This window comes from Corvus hawaiiensis, chromosome 20, assembly GCF_020740725.1.
Source record: "Corvus hawaiiensis isolate bCorHaw1 chromosome 20, bCorHaw1.pri.cur, whole genome shotgun sequence".
NCBI classification, from domain to species: Eukaryota; Metazoa; Chordata; class Aves; order Passeriformes; family Corvidae; genus Corvus; species Corvus hawaiiensis.
Window position 1 is genome coordinate 5,858,052 of NC_063232.1, and position 15,761 is coordinate 5,873,812.

The window sequence follows — 15,761 nt, forward strand, 5'->3', positions numbered from 1 at the left end:
AAGGGGAAAAGGGCTAGGGGATCTCGGGGGTTTCCCCTGGGGAACCCGAGCAGATGGTGAAAAGTCCCTTTTTTAGTGAGGCAGGGTGTTAATAAGGCCCCAGTGCAACAGCCGCTCCAGCGAGCAGAGCTCCGCTCAGGGCAGAAGGCAGCAGAAGGCAGAACCCCGCAGCCGTGGTGGATTCTCCCCACAGGGACTGCAGCCTCCTTCCCCTTGGAATGCCGAGAGAGCAAGGCAGCTAGGGACTGCCCCAGCCCCCTTTTTCCCACCCCCATTCTCTCGGTATCTCTGCCCCTCCGAGAGAAACCCTCGGACAAGAGGAGTGCAAGCCAAGCGCCCTCCTCCCCTGAGCACGGCAACTTCTTTTGTCTCTGTTAAGTACGCGGTCGTTACTATCTCCTAGTGACATATGGGAGAAAATTCCCTACGAGAAAGAAAGAAAAGGAAGAATCCTAAACCCCAACATAAGTGCACACAAACCCCACACGCCCAGTCCAGCACAATGCAGCTTTGGTGAGAAGGGACAAATAAAGTTCAGGACAGTTATTACTAGAATTTCATAAAGTTAAGAGATTACAGTGAAGATAAGATAAAATTTATGTTCTACTTGGCTATATCAAATTCTGAGTTTGCTGTAACAGGCTGGCTCAATTTCACATCAGCTGTAATACTTTGGGTTTTGTGCACACACAAAATGAACACACAAAAACTCCCATGACGTGGCAGAGAACAGTTAAATAACATCAGCAGCAAGATCATAGATGGCTATTAGTCAGCTTTATCCTAAATCCCTCTACAGATTTACAGCTATAAATCCAAAAAGATAAAATAAAAGCAAGGACAGTGGAGCCACTGAATTCACATATTGTGGTTCTTAGCTGAATTTACAGCATTACAAGGCTGAATCATCACAGCAGGTCAATGTCAATAACGTAAGAAGAATCAAATACTGGCTTTGGTAACTTGCTTGGGAAAACAACTGCAGCTGAGACACAAAATCACTTGTTTATTTTTCAAGTCAAATTTTATACATATATATACACATATACACACACACACTTACCAAAAATCCCAACACAGTCCAGTAAAAAATGCTCAGTTCCAAATTCTTCTGAGACCACCTCTGCAGCAAGCAATATTCCAGAAATTAACTGCTAGAAACTTGCTTTTGGGAGTTTACAAAGAAATCTGAATTCATCTGGGCATTCAGTTTCTGGAGCACACACCATGTGTCATCACTTACGGGTAAACTGAATACAAATTGCCTCCTCTGCATTTCTGCTCTCACATGGGAGTTCTTGAACTGTTTCTTTTATGTCTTAAAAATAAGCTCCCTCACTGATAGTGTTCAACAACTGCTTGATTTTATAAACTTCTGGAAATGAAACATCTCTCAGCTGCACAGCCAATTCACTGCTTTTTACTCAGTAAGTACTGCCACTGTAAAACTCCAGATTCCCAAGGGAACAGGGCTGGTATGAATCCTAAAGGTTATTGGGTATAATATGTTCTTTTTATTAAGCTGTGCTAAATCTTTGGGGCTGATGTACTTGAATTGGGAAGGTTTTGCACTCTGGTGCTGTTCCATCCAGTATCTGTTGTTTTAGTGGCATATTTAATGCTTTCAAAACCTGGCTGAATTTGGCTGGTCAGAGTCCCGGCTGTCCTGGACAGATGCCTTTCAAATCGCACAGTGTGAGCTCAGCCAGGAGCCCTCCCTGCAGGCTCAGCACATTGCAGTGTTTAAGTGAAAATCTACCCATTCACAACATGGATTCGTGCTGTAACTGATGTGCACGTTGCTGCAGTGGAAGTTACACCCGGGTTAGCAACCAGATCTCAATAAATAGTGTGGATTGCACTTAGGCTGGCAATGAGATCCCAATAAATACATGGAGGGAAGCATTGCACGAACAGAAATAATCTATCATCCATCTGTATTAGCTTTGCCCTGCAATCAAACACGCACTTTAGATGGCACAGATAAAAGAAAAAATTACCCTTTTTCTCTCTGCACATTAACTGCCAAGCTCTCTGTCCCACTCACAAGTTAACAGAGCCTTTCTATTGAGAAAATACAGAATTTCTACTTGAAATTATGCTCTTTGGAGGTTTAATTTGTTCCTAGGAATGACAAATCTAAACAACATGAAAGCTGCACAGTCCAACAAGCATTCATGGCCTCCACAGCAGTGGAAAACTGCGTCCAGAGTTAAGCTCCCTTCCTGTTTCAAGGACCCCTGCAAGCTGAAGGCCACCCACGATAACAGAATACACAAATGCTACTGCCTGCCCCCAAAAACTTTGTTTTCCTAAAAAAAGACAGCCTACTAATTCACTCTGGAACATTGCAACATGTCAAGCATTGGGAAGAAAAACACAAGGCAGTGCATAAACCGGGATAAAATAAGACAGAGCTCAGCATTCAGCTGGGGTTGTAGCTCTGTGATTGCCAGGAATTAAAAGGCCAACAAAAGGCTCAGACGTTGCTTTAGAAGAACCTTAATCCTGCTCAACTATAAAGGCATGGAAGGGAAATGCCCATAATCAAACAACTTAATAACCAGGACTGTCCTCTGATCCGTAACATTTTTCCAAAGGTATCTCTGTTCTTGAATAGAAAGGAGCACACATCTAAAACACCTCTGGTAGCTGTCTACAGCTGCACTAAGACAGCAACAAGAAATACAGGTAAGATTCAGCAGCTGCTTCAAGAGTTTTCCATTGTTCTGGACAGGATCAGCTTTAGATCCAAGGAAAAAAGCACTGCCACTGGGAGAGGACTCAAAGTTACAAGCAGAATGCCGCAGTGGAATTTCAGGATGACAATTTCTTTGGTAACTCTAAAATGTTTGCTACAGCCAAATTATTCCCTTATTTATTTTGTTACCCATCCAGAGGTACGTGGTCAGCACCATCCAGGAACTGCTCATTTCCTGCATGGATGGATGGTTGTTACAGATGTGGCAGAGTCTGAGGGTCAGAACTACAGCCCTGCCCTGTGCAAACCCTGTCAATCCCCTGCAAAGGAGCTGCTGTTCTGCACCCAAGGAGCTCCACAGCTACACCAAAGGGACAAATTAATGCCCAGACAAAAAGAACCAGCCAGTGGAAAGAGCTACTTCTGTGTTGTGCTTCAGGGCTGGGAAAATACTTAAAGTAACTTGACTAACAACAGTGTGACAGCTTGGAAAACTTAATGACAGGATTTCAGGAATTCTCAAGCAACATCTTGAATTAAAGATGTGGACTTACTGGCATGGCTGACATTACAGGCACTACTGATAGCAGCATTATCCTTGGACAAGGTGCCTGTACTGGCTAATGGAGCCACAGAAACAACTGCTCGAGCCACGCAGCTGAGCTGGGTTTGGCAAACTGGAAGCTCCATGGCAGGCACCCAACAGCGACTGCTGGCAGCCAAAAACCACCTGCCCTAAATCCTAAATGCACGTTGTGCTTGGAGCATCTGCCAGGGCAAAGGGAGAAGGAGTTTCATCAAGGGTGGAGACACAAGATCAAACAATCTATCCCGGACTTGCAAACACATCCACCCACATGGCAATCAGCACCTTGGGAAGGGGGGGGTGTTTCATCTTCTTTCTTCAGTTGCTTTAAGGAAAGCCAGAAGAAATCCAATAAATGGCAGGGAGTTGTTTGCCATGGACAAAGTGGTGCCAGCACTCCACCTTGCTCTGCTGGACTGCTTTTAGTGATTTGTTTATTTATTTTTCCAGTATGAAGCTGTGCATGCCATGACTCTCTTCACTGAATTTAAGCAGGAGAGCGAGATTCATTTCATCACCTGTTCATTAACACGTTCTACACAACGCCATGAGTTCTGTATTAATTTAATTCTGAAGGAAATACCACTGATGACCATGTTTTCCTCCCATACACAGCTGAAGACAGGATTCATAATGCAGGCCTGGATTCTTATACTTTCCATCTTCATTTCAAAAAGTGTTTGAACTCAGGTTCTCACTCTATATGCAGTATCACTGCCATAACCTTGCTAGCTGGACTGTCAGGGATCACTGCCTCCACACAGGATTTATTACACATGCTATTTGGATTTCATCAAAGGGCAGGCTGTGGCTGCAGAGGGGAACTGTGGTTTATGTTTGAACATAAAACCTGCCTTTATTTTCCTAGAGTACAAACAACAAGGGACTAGAGCAAGCAAAGGAACATCTCAGAATCAATGAGCTTCCAGCTCTGTATAATAAAGCTCTCGAGGACTGGGTCTGGCTCCTTTTCGTGACTGCTCAGGCATTCAGCAGCTGGAATGCAGTAGCACCAAGGAGACACTTGAATCAAGGGATCAAAAGGAACTGAGCTCCCAGAAGCAGCAGATTTTACTCCCACACGAGGAGAAACCACAGCAACAAGTACTTCTGCTCCTGAGAGGCCTTTAACCGCTGGAACATCAGGGCTGATGACCCTTGAGGCTACTGCAGATGGAGCTGGGTGCCAAAAAGGGAGGGAGATGCAAGCGAGCAGCTTTGCCAGGGCCGGCTTCCCTGCAGTGCTGTTTGCTCATCAGCCCCAAGAGCTGCCCTTGCAATTCCTCGTTTAGAGAGCTCTGTTCACCACAACGAGCTGCTTTTCCATCAGCTCCCTGAACCATCCAGCTGCTCTTTGCCCCTCATCCATTTAGAGACCACCCTCCTTGCTACTGCAGAACATTCTTACTGCCTTCAGAACCTGCTGTGATCAGCTACAGATGCTCTACAGCAACACAGGTCCAACCTGGCATCCCCTGTGTGTCCTCCACAACAGCAAAGCCCCATTCCCTGGTAAGACACAACTTTCAACACAACACACTAATCCTGGGATAATGCTGTTCACAAAATCATTCATTCCTGCCACTTCCAGGAGCTTCAAGATCAAGGAAATTGCCAAGAGGCCAGAAAAAGGCAGTGTGGCTTTAAAATATTCATATTGATAGCTCACTTTTAAAATTATTATTTTTGTTATTAATCCATGCTGTAGCCCCTGCAAAATGAATCAGATCTCACTTTGATGAATGCTGTTTGAAATGGTTGAAGTATTTAATGAGTTAATCTCCTTGGTGCCCCATCAATAGTGTTGCACAATTGTTCATTGTTACAATTTACTTCTTTTTTTTATTATTTCAACAGACCTGCACTGATAAGAAATGCCTTGCTAAAATTAGTTTCACTATTGACCTACCACTTACAATCTGAATTCATAGCTAGGTCAAAAAATAGTATTTACTTGGTAACAGAGCTACAGAATAATCTGCTCAAGCGCCACTTAGGCACAAAGTATTATTTTTATCAGCCTTTGTCCCAGGCACAGACCTGAATTATGATAAATGGGAGCAGCCATATGTTGGGACAGCTGGAAAAGTCAGCAAATGAGCCACTTGCAGAAGGGACAAGGGAAGGAAGCAGGTTGCCAGTCCGAGCATGACATTTGCAGACGTGGTGTCTCAACCAGTACAGAGCAGGAGAAAAGGAAGGGATGGGACACAAATCTGTCACAAGGAATGCACATCTAATTTACTGTATAAAATAACTGGATTGAGAATGTCAGATTTTTATGTAGGGATAGGAAAAAATATGTTTATGAGTAAAGGTACTAATTCAACTGCGCCCAAGGTGACAGCATGCACACCTTGAAAAAATGAGTAAAAAATGAGCACTGGAAAAATGAGTCAAAAATGAGCTAGAAACAGGAGTGTTCCGGTGGGAGAGACACAAGAAATTGTGTTATGGAGGGAGGAAACATTTTTTTCATTTTGTTCTGTGCCTTCCAGAAGTCTGGAGACATTTCCCATCTCTAATCATCTAAGTATGCAACAGCAATAATCCTTATAAAGACAAATATTTAATTGCTCACCAGTCTGATCAGCAACTTTGATGTCAGTTTAAAACTCTTCAGGTGAGACCCTGGTCAGCTACAAAGGCAGAGTGCTCAGTCAGTCCGCACCGAGCACAGTCAGAACAGGGTGTCCAGGATTTCTGTGTCCTTTTGGCCAGGATCCTGTGCATCCAGGAGTGCCTGTGCTGCCGGGCACATCAGGGGATGCCCTTGAACAGCATCCACATCCTCATGTCCAGAGGCTGCTTCCGCTGGCCAGAGCAGGCTGGCACTGGCACCCCATTCCGAACGCTGGCTACACCTTCCCCGTGGGATGCACACAGTCCCTGGCTGGAAGCGCAGCTTGTGCTCTCCAGCAATAATCCATCTTCAGCCCCTCTTCAACACAGCTCCACCTGTGCTTCTCCACCTCGGAGATGCCTCCAAAAGCCTCTGTGTGTGGGCTCAGGAACCTCGGCAGGCTCAGCAGGTCCCAACAATCCAGCCAGGAGCAGATCCCGGAGCGCGGCACGCAGCTGGATTCGGCAGCGCTGCTGCTCCGAGCGTGCGAGCCCAAAGGAAGGGAATCTGGCCACGCACCAGCATTTTAATGAAGGAAGTGACATCCATTTACCACAGAGCAGAGAGTAAACAGGGCAGCCCGCCGGGGCAGGGTGCAAGGCAGAGCAGGAAAAAGCTGCAATGGGGCCGCAGGCGTTCAGCACAGCCACACACAGCTCTGCTGAAACGCCAGCACCTTCAATTAGTGCTGAGCCCAGAGAAGCACCAAAAGTCACTTCCCACTTGCGTGGTACAGAGCAAACCATCGTGCAGACAAAGCCCCTTTTATGCTGCTATAACCTGGTTTACATTGAGTAAAGCATTTGCCAGGTAAGCCCTTGGAAAATTGGCTTAGCTGAGAGGAAAATTACGAGTTCTTATATACATGAGAAAAACCCAGCAGGTATTCTAAGAGCATTTTGCAGCTGTACCAGTGCTTATCAGCATGCTCGGAGTAATCTGCAAGCTTACTTCCAGAAACCCTTGATGCTGTTTGGGAGGTTTACAGACAGATCTCCACCTGAAATCCCACCAGCACTGTTACAAGCACAAAGGACCTCGGCTTTGAGCACCTCTTTGAAACTAGAGAGCTGCAATTCCCATTTGAAAATGGAGAAAACTGGTTTAGAAAGCTGTGGGATTTAGAGTGTGTTGCCCAGAAAGCTAATTCAAAACAGACACCACCTTACTTGACTCCCAGCTTTGCACCTGGAATTGCAAACTCGATGCTTGCCCACTTTCCCTCTCCTCTGCAGCACAAGCAACACCAAATTTCCCCCATTTTAACATTAGAAGCTTGGAAATCCTGTTTTGTAAGGAACTGGATACCTGGCCTGAGTATTATTTTAAAATAAGCTGTTTATTTTGACCCAAAGTTGCATTTTATATATTGAAAAAATATTTAGATAAAAAGCTCTTCTTGCTATTAACTGTAATTAGGTCTCAAGACATGGGCCAAGATGGAAAGTCAACCGCCTTTTTCCTTTGCAAGTTAGTGACATTCTTCCAGCAATTTCACACAAAACAAAACAAAGTGATTAATGAACTCATGTGATTTTAGAAAATTATTTTTCTTACCCAGTCTATCTCAATTCCTTAGTCCCATGCCTCTTCCCAAAGAATGTGCTGTGACCTCAGACTTATCTCCCTTTCACTCTCCTGTTATGCTGAAAAACAGTTCAAAAAGCTGCTGTGCTCTCTCACACTGGTTTATATTCATCAGCAAGACTGAATTAAGTCAGTTGTAATATATAGCAGGAACCAAGTCAGGAGGAGAAGAAAGGAGACTCTGGAGAAGTAAGATTCCAGAGTACTGTTTTGTTACCATTCCCAGCATCCTGCATGGGTGGATGTGTGTCTCTATCCTTAGTCTCACGCCCAAAAGTGTCACTGAAGGTGGAAGCTCTCCACCAAAATGTCAGCAAGGAGCAGTCCATGAATCCTGAACTATCCCCTACCAACTCAACCAGTCCTTTTCATTCTGGAGAAAGAGGTTCATTCCTATCCTCACAGGTTTTCTTGGATTCAGCTGCATGGGTCATTGCTAAAACTGTAATTGCAATAGGTAGCAATAAATTGCTCAATGAAAACCTGAACATTTAAATAACTGTGCAGCTTCCCTAACCAGCCTTACTCCAGGGAGGATTGTTATTCCATTCCATCCAGATTTCATCCTAAAACCCACCTAGACCACTCTTCCATGACAGCCACGTGGCAATAGCTGGGGGAGGTTTCCAGGATGTGTGCCCACCTGGAAGCCAGAAAGTGGCTCCAAAGGCACAGCAGGAGCTTTTCAGGGAGTCCTCCTCCTCTCCACACTACAAATACCTCCCTCTCTCAGCAAATTTTACAATGCCCAGAATAGAACCTTGCTGAAAATAAGTTTCTGCTGTGCTGCAAAACACTGCTGTGAACTAAGTGACTTCAGTGTTTGGGTATTGCAAACAAACAGGAGCAGATCCACAGTTTAACCACGGAACAGCTTTGAATCCCCTCTGCTGGAAGGTGATTTCACCATGGAAGAAGGTAACCACTGTCAGAGGGTTTAATGATACCCTTCTCCTAAATGGGGGAATTCAGAGAGCTGGAGAAAAAAGGGGAGAAGAAAGGATATAAATTTGCATTTTCATCACATCTTGAGTTCCCAACTTCAGGTAAAAAGAGATCAAGCTATTTCCATTGAAATCCTTGGCCCCAAAGGCCTGTGATGACAACTACACATCTTGTTTCATTATGACAACTGGATTAATTACATATTCACCAACAGTTCATCTTTGGAATGAAGCACAAGCATATGGGGGCAGTTGAAGGGAGAAGAGAGAGGTGCATTATCCCAGATTCAGCTCCTCAAACTGGAGGTTGGACAGAATCAGCCAGAATTCCAGTAAGTTTCCCTGAAATTGGGATTGCAGTTGGCCCTAAAGCTCCATGGACTCTGGGCTATCACTGTGTCCCAGGCACCCCAAACTGAGAGTGTTTGCTGATAAATTACAACACCAGTTAGAAATCCTGGAAATTACTTGTCATGCCAAACTATGGGTTTATTTTTAACCAGGAAACTTCTAAATTTCACCCCTCCAAAATCAAAATATAGCCTCAAAATTCTTTGCATGCCAAACCTACTCTTCTCCCCACCTTATTCCAGGAGCTGCTGGTAGAAAATCAACCTAAACCCCATGGAATTTATACAAGTGGAAAAGTGTACATGCAGTGGGACTGGAGGCACCACAGCTCTGTGCAGAGTGGCAGGCAACCTCTAACCTATTTAACTGGAGCCTGAAACAACATAATTTTTATTTGGCTGGACTGAAACAGATCTGGATGTATATAACTGAGGCACATCATAACAAGTGCAAACACTGCAGACTCATTTCATAGCTATGCCTATTCCAAATTAATCTGAATTCAAATCCAAACTAGGTGCTGAAATAGAACAAAATGCAGCTGCAGATCTTCTCCCTCGGCACACACGTACAAACACGAGCACAGCCATCACATCCGACACGGTGTGGGAAGCTCTGCCCTCCCAGGCTGCAGAAACACTTAGAAATTAGTCAGCAGTTAAAAAAAGGTCCAGGATGTTGAATACACACCTGAGGACTGGTTTTGTTCCTGAGATAACAAAAGGTAATGCCATTAAAAAGTGAGTTTATTTATAGTTTAGTCACCTTATCTGTCGACAAGGGAAAACATCCCTCTTATCTGAAGGAAGTTAATACAGGTGGAACTTTGAGAGGGACTTTGAAGTTGTACTCTTAAAGCATTTCCATAAATATTATTTTTGTGCCAATCTCCATTTAGCATGGAAGCATTTGAAATTCAGAATTGCAGCCCTGGAGAAGAGCTCGAAAACTGAGGGAAAGTTCAAGCCTTACTACCCAGTGTCTGCTATCAGGACTAGCATGAACTCTCTACAGCATTCATGGGACAGATGTTGTGGAAAAGTCCATTTCCAGCCATCTGCAGTGTTTGTTTCTAGGGCTAAAAGGTTCTACATTGGTTCCTTTACCACCATCCTTGTTCCACTGCTGTGCCTCTCTCTCCCTCCAGCCTCAATATCTGCAGAACATTAAGGACTGAGAAATCCAAAACAAAGCAGCCTGAAATCTTGGCTTTATTCAAACAAACATGAACAAATCCAATAGCCATCTGGTCCCATGGTTGTGGTTACTGAGTTGAGGGGGCACATCCTGAGGAGATTCTGCAAGAGCTCACACAGGAGCTCACAAACCATTCAAGTAAACATTTGTCTCTGGGAACTAAAGCCATGATCCAAAAAAAATAGGTAGTTCTCCTTTATTGCCACATCTCTTTCTCTCTATATATATAACGGCAGAACATTCAAGTTCTTTGTCAAGCCTTTTCATCACCTGTGTGAAGCACCAACAGAGGCAGGACCGGCATCCTTTGATGGCAGAGCTCACCTAAACCCACCCAATTCATGGGATCAAACAGAAAGTGCTGAACGTGGAATCACTGCAGGATCCAACCTGCAGGGAATGTATTTTTACCAAAGACTGAGAGGACAGGAGGTAAGGAAAGCTTCAGACAGGGACCTGCATCTCCTGGATTCCCTACCTTTGTCACAGAGGGGAAATTTCCCATATATGGCCCAAGCCGACAGGGTCACATTTCAGTGCAGGCTCTTGGCAAGCCCAGACATTCAGACATCATGAGTCAGTGCTCCAGAATCACTGGGGTTTATAAACCAAAAAATCTACTTCATTTGGGGTTTTTTTAATTCACCTTCTGTTGGGGTTTTTTTCCTCAACCTTTGCAGTACACAGGCACCATCACATTTTCATTTTGCTCCTCTGTAACTGGCAGGAGCATTTCTTTCCATTCTGGGTTTTCTTTTGCTTTGCAAAATGACAGACAAGATTTTCATATTGGACTAAATCATGGTGTTGGGACATGAGGAATAAAACCAGACCAACTATCATGGAGATTTGGAACAGATATAAAGCTGTCTTGTACTTTCACATAGCCCTCTAACAACAAAGACTTATTTTTAAAATAAAACCTCAAAACATCTTCACTTCCGTCCTCAGATCCCAAACAAACAACAATTTATCTGGTATTTCAGCACAAGCAGACATGACTGCCGCCAGTAAGAAGCTCCGTATGACAATATTTTCCACCACTGACCTGATAACATCAACATGACCTTTCTTCTCTTTTGAACTCTACTTTTCCCAGTTCAATAGTTCAGCAGAAACTGACCCATTTTTTGACTACACAAACAAAATCAGATACCAGACATTCCATTTTAAAAAGAAATTGTAATCTGCATTTCAAGAAATACCATTGTGTTGATAATTGGGATAATTTTCAGATTAGTAATGGGACAAATGGGGGCAAATGTGGGACAATTCAGGGTGAGGATTTTTGGTTTCAGTCTCCAGCTCTGTCAGTTTGGGCCACTTCAGTTCTCTGTGCTTGAGTTTTCCATAAGCAAAATACAGGTAATGCCCCATCAGGGAATGGAATCAATATTTCATTTCTTTAAAGCAGTACTGTATTCATAATGGAATTAAATACTTTCAGAGAACTACAGAGCTCATGGAAAGGAAGAAATGCTGAGAGTGAACAACCTCCTCGCACTTGTGCAGAGCATCCTAACAATTTTACATTAGAACAAAACACATAATATTTTTAAAAAACCAGGACAAAGCAAGATAATATTTAAAAAAAAAAAAGGACAAAGCAAGGTAATTTTGAGGCCAAATTAGTGTTTCACACATGTACAAAAGACAATGCAAGTCCCATTCATTTTTTGTGGTTTATTTTTTGGTTGGAATTGGTTTGAAGGCTTTCCCAGTTCACAATGAAAATTATAGTCAACGTGCAGAATAAAATCGTGCTCAAAGTTTTTTGCTTAAAGGGACATTTCAACTTAAAAGTGTTACTGACAAATGTGGCCTTGTTAAAAAAAAACAACAAAACAAAAAAAAGACAAACATTCTTGGGACTTGAGACAAGATAAGGTGTGAAGGAGGCAGCATGCTGTCAAACTGCTGGTTAGGAAAACATCAAGGGTTTTCAATTTCAAATCTGTTGTGCATATTGTAAAAACTCTCTTTTCCTTAGGAGTTTAGAAGATTTGGTCAATACATTTAATCTGTTTCCTCCATAATCAAGTATTAAGGCTGATCAGGCAAGCACACAGGGGACAGTAATACCCTTTTCTTCACATTTTCTTTTATTAGAGGAATTTTTAGGAAATGCTACCATGGACTAGATTTAATTTCAAGCCTGCAGCTCTTATTCCTGCGAGAGAGATGAAAGCTTTAGCTCATGTTCTTAAGAGCCACATCCAGAAGTAAAAAAGCAAGCTCAGGCCTCCAGAACAACGTCTAACCAAGCGACTTTGGCTTTGGGCAGAGCAGCACTGAGGGAGACAGGCCTCATTCCAAGAACGATCATCTTACTTCCCTCAGACAAAGTAAAGCCTTTCATGAATCAGGCTGGGCTCTGGCCTACATTCTGTTGTATGAAAAGGCTTCATTATATGCAGTTGAACACATTGTTTGAAAACCTGATATAAATGGCCTTTACCACAGCAAGAGCTGAACAAACTGAAATCGTGCAATGTTGAGGGTTCCAAGGGACCAAAATGGCAAAACTGTAATAAATGTGTTGTGTGTTATCTCTAAAACACACATAGTTTAAACCTTGAAATAGGTTTTCACTCCTGGCAGAGTTCAGAGGTGGTATCAGGGTGATCAGATAAGGTTATTTGCAGATTTAAGGTGTCTCTGAAGGCAGATAAAAAGAAATGCTGCAAGTGCTTTGTTTCTAAGTGTGTTATTTTGCCATACACATGTAGTCATTTACAGGTGCTTTGAATCCCAGCTGCACACCTTGTAGGCATTCCAAGTCGCTCCTGAAGCCCAGCAGCGAGCTGAACAATGTATTTCAATTCTTTCCAGGAATTCCTTCACTCAGAATGACATTCCTGACTTAGGTATTTTACACTGCAAAAATCTGTCTGTGATTTGTATTCAAGTCAGAGGAGCAAGTAACAAATAGTATAAATAACAGCAGGAATAGAAAAGTAGTTTGCCAAAAATAAGGTTGATGGTTTGGGCTTTATTTTTATTAAATTCATGCTTCAACTCCCTCTTGTTTCTATTCTGCATAAGAGACAAAATCTTGCTCCTCCTACCCCAGAGCTCTCTGCACAAGAAGATGCACAGTGACAGACTAGGTCTGACTGAGCTGACAAGGAACTCCATGATCCCCTACAACGACTGATAAGCCTTCCCATCTGAGAAACAGAAGGGATGGATTATGCAATATCAGCCTCTGTCTGACTGGCAGAAACCTGGCCCTGAGCTCCAAGAGCATGAAACAGCCCCTACATAAAAACCAGCTTCAGTTTCTACTTTTTGGATTATACAGTCAAAGGGGACTTGGAAATCTACACTTTACTTGGAATCTGAAAAATAAACTGTTTCCAAACTCTCCTGCAATGCTTGTGCAACGGCCTCAAGACAGGCAGGGATCTGGCCAGCTGTGCCACCAGCTACAGAAGCTGCATTTTAGAACTCACCCTTCTTTGGAACAATTGGAACTTTCTCCAGGCCAAAGTCTGCACACAGAGCTCAGTGTTTCCCTGCAAGTACACAACAGCTCCATTATTGTTTAACTACCAAAAACCAGCTCCAATAATCTATCAAGCTTGACATTCTATCCATCTCTGCTGCTAGCCCAGACTGCTGGGCATATATATAGGAAGAGGTTCATGGATTCAGTAAGAAAAGTTATTTTGTTAATCTAAACAGAGATTTCCCTTCTTTTAACCATTAATTTGCCATTTTAAAAACTGTTCAGGAACCCAGAGGCCTGCTTGTCCTCCAGATCATCAAATTCAAGTGTCTATAAAGAAATCTATTCCAGCAGATGAATAAAAGCTCCTTTTTAAGATACACATAAATTCAAAGGCAATCCCACAGAGAAGGAATTGCTCACTGCCTCAGAGCTGCAATACCAGTTGTGGTTCCAGCCTGGCCACGATTATTTTAACACCAAGCTACAGCAGAGCATTAAGCTGCTGCTTATCACCCTCCGTGCCCAGGGACAGCACAGCTCGGCAGTTTTCCCCAGTAATCACAGCTCAGGCGAAGTCCTAGGAAACAGCAACCCTTCCATGGAAGCAAACATATCAATGCATGATGCAGCCTCATGGAGGATGACCTCAAACACAGGAATTACTCAGCTGAGTGACGCCAGCAAGCCGAGTCTCTGGGTCAAGGACACCTGGGAGCCATCCACTGGTGCCAGCAGTCATTTTTCTCTGAGCAAGGTATTTTGACAGCAGCAAAAAGTAGCATCACATCAGTTTCAGTCTGGAATTCTGTGGGATGCAGTTCCTGACTCATATGGGGAAAAGCCAAAGCAATAGAAGTTTAAGTGGTGTGGATTCAATGATGCCACCTGTGACACTGCAATTTGAAATTATCCATGTGTATATATAGAATACATAATGCCCAAAGGAACCATCCTTCTGCAGCAGAGGTTACCACGCAACAAGCTACTCCCAAAAGAGAGTATGTAAAATTTAAATTACATTTAATGAGTTTCTAATCTCACTTAACATCAGCCTAAACTAAAAGATTCAAAGCATATGCTCCTCAAGTATATTCTTATAAGCACATCCCACAACCTTCTGAACATAAATAAAGAGGTGGCAGCATTAAAAAAAGCTGATGTTTAATGAATATTTTAATTTCCACTGAAATAAAATGTGGAAATTCCTATTCCAAGACTATTTGGCAGAGGAGCCAGAGGGCATTAGAGAAAGAAGCCTGATTAATATTTTTGAGTGAACTGAAAACCTCAAGAGCAATTAAGGTGAAGAAGTTGTAGATTTTACAGACACTGAAAAGAATTAACAGCATCTCAGAAAACAATTCTTTCTTTAGAAAGTCCCTTATGGGAGCATAAATTTAACAAGCCAGAAAGGCCTTTCAGAGGTTAGAAAAAGCCATCTCAGTTCCAAGGAAATCAGCTGAGAAAGAAGGAAAAACCTAACACAAACTCGGAATTCTTGATCTGACAGTCAAACGCTTGGTTTCTTAAAGAAGAGGGTAATTTTTCAACCTTGCAATGTTGTTTGAAGACTAAATAATCAACTTTAGAGGCACCTACCAGCAGGGGGTTGGAAACCTTTGCATGCAGGTGAGTCCTGGTCCTGACATCAGCCCAGCAGTGATGGGATTCTCCCCACCTGTGAAACAGAGATTCCACTTATTCACCACTGCAAAGCATTCCCTGCTCCCTGAGTGCCAGCTGAGGGAAGTTCACACTGCCGTTCCTGGCTTTTGTAAGGACAGTGCCTGGGAAGGGGAGGAAAATAGGCTCCATGGGAAACCACAGAGAGGTACTGTCAAGGATAATGACTGGAATTACTTTGGGGAGCAGGAGCCAGGCTGGGGTTTCACAATAGGCAATCAGGGGAGGGCTGGGGAAACATTTGTAGCAGGTAAATAAATACATGGAAGTACAGAGCACAAAGCACAGGCAGCGAACAGCAGCATCACACACCTCGCCAGGGCTCTGGCTGTAGCACTTCCAGAGCTCAGTCCACACTCAAGAATCCAGACTACCAGCATTATCCAGGGAGTTTAAAGTCAGGTTATGCCTGTAGTCAGAGCTCAGCCTAGAGAGCAGAACCAATTTCCCTTATTTTTAACTACCTATTTTAAACCGAAAGGTCCCCTCTCCCTGCTCAGCAGCAGGTCACACACAGCTGTGTCCAAAAAAGGGCCCCCGTGCACACACTTCTCTGCATCTCACCTTATCCTGCTGCCCACAGTGTGTTTCATTAAGCATAACAACTTGGTTCAATGCACTTTGGTTTCTTATCT

At 43.3% G+C, this 15,761-nt stretch overlaps 1 protein-coding gene across 5 annotated transcripts in view; it reads right to left on the reverse strand.

Annotated features, from left to right (window-relative positions):
• RFFL (ring finger and FYVE like domain containing E3 ubiquitin protein ligase) overlaps positions 1 to 15,761 on the reverse strand; it is a 30,946-nt gene that overhangs the window by 11,968 nt on the left and 3,217 nt on the right. Inside the window, exons 2-3 of one of the 5 annotated variants that reach the window (XM_048324347.1) lie at positions 15,043 to 15,121; positions 13,445 to 13,507 (exon numbers count right to left, since the gene is read on the reverse strand). The exons of 1 other annotated variant lie outside the window; for it this stretch is intronic. The gene's annotated coding sequence lies outside the window, so the exon portion shown is untranslated. Of the gene's footprint in view, positions 1 to 5,868; positions 6,588 to 13,444; positions 13,508 to 15,042; positions 15,122 to 15,438; positions 15,554 to 15,761 lie in introns of those variants that run through there. 3 more of the 5 variants (XM_048324346.1, XM_048324344.1, XM_048324345.1) reach the window with 3 other exon arrangements.